The following is a 1,569-nucleotide window of genomic DNA, read 5'->3' as shown; positions in this document are numbered from 1 at the left end:
CTTGAAGCAAGTTGTTTAATTATTGGGCTAGAGAGATAGTTTAACACTGTGGAACAGAGTTTGATTCACACACCACATATGGTCCTCAGAGCATTGCCAAGCGTGAGCCCTCAGTACACCTAGGTGTGGTCCCAAAACACAGTAAAACAAAGTTGGTTAGTTATTTCCTCTTCTGCCTGCCAATTACTATTGTATAACGTACTTGAATTTGTTTAGGTCAGTAGCTCCTAATTATCAATTATCAAGGGAACCCTTAAAATACTGGTGAATGTGCATTTACCTGATTAAAAATAATTTTTGTTAAAATGCTAACAAAATTTTGATTGTCATAATTCGGAGTCATAATCAACCTGAAAATGCAGTGCATACTTGACTACTTATTTTTCTTTTATTTGACAATTTGGGGCTATTACTTCAAGACTAATACTTCAGCACATCTACTGTATATAGCATGCAGAGAACTAAAATGAGTGGTTAGTTTTTACATTGAAAAACCATTAAAGTTAAGATAAAAATATAAATAATATATGAAAAACAGTTTTACTCTAAAGGTGCTTTGTTATGTGAAAAGGACTAGACAAAAGTGAAAGAAAGCTTTTGCATGCAGTAAGTACTATGCACATGTAATAAAAGAGAACATGTGATTCAAAAGTCAGAATTTTTATTTATTTTTATTTTTTCACTATTCTATCTTTGATTCTGATATTGCCTGAAAAGAAAGGGTTAAACATATATTTGTTGAATAAATAAATTTCAAAACATAATGGAATTAGATATTTGGACATATGTATGGTATAAGATAAAATGTTGTCTGTCTCCAAGATCAAAGAAAGGCTGAGTTAGTGGCTATTTCAATGTGACAGTTGAAGGTCCCCAAGGTAGAGAGAAAACAGAGCAGAAAGAAAAAATGAGATAGCTAAAAGGAAGGATGGAGTCTCTCTCCTCCCCAATCCTCTCAGAATAACAATAAAAGAAGTGCTTTGGGACACTACGAGTAAAGAGATCAGGGGAACAGAATATAAGTGCCCACATGGTGAGTCTATGTGTGTTCTTGCCAAGAGTCTAAAATAGGCATTGGCAATGATCTAAGCCAGGCTTGAGTCAGCACATGGAATGAGGAAGTGAGTGGAAAGGACTCAGAGTTCCTGCAAGGTTGGAAGTATGTCAAGAAAAATCTGATGACAATAGGACCCTATGGAAATTATAATGAGAGGTATTAGTATTTGGGTGCCATCCCTCATTCCTTTGAAACATCCCAGGACCTAGATCCCCAGGCTAGCTAGCATGCTTTGCTTTGGTGAACTGCAGACTATGCAGTGTTCTATGCTCAGTGGTCTATACAATGATCTGCACTCTGCACAAGGATAATCCCTGCCCTCTGATTGATAACAATGGAACTTTCCTTTGCTGTTTTCCCCCATTCTGAGAACCTGTAAAGCTATTCAAGATAAAGTAGGCCTGAGTGGTAAAGAAAATTTTGTCCATAACAAAGCAACCTGCCTTTTCTGGGTTCACTCCTATGATTGCTGGAAGGCTGGGGAAACGTCTTGATTATGAAGGGTGCCCTCT

The sequence above is a fragment of the Suncus etruscus genome, chromosome 2, assembly GCF_024139225.1.
Source record: "Suncus etruscus isolate mSunEtr1 chromosome 2, mSunEtr1.pri.cur, whole genome shotgun sequence".
Classification (NCBI taxonomy): domain Eukaryota; kingdom Metazoa; phylum Chordata; class Mammalia; order Eulipotyphla; family Soricidae; genus Suncus; species Suncus etruscus.
The sequence above is the reverse complement of the archived record's forward strand: the minus strand, read 5'-3'. Positions refer to the sequence as shown.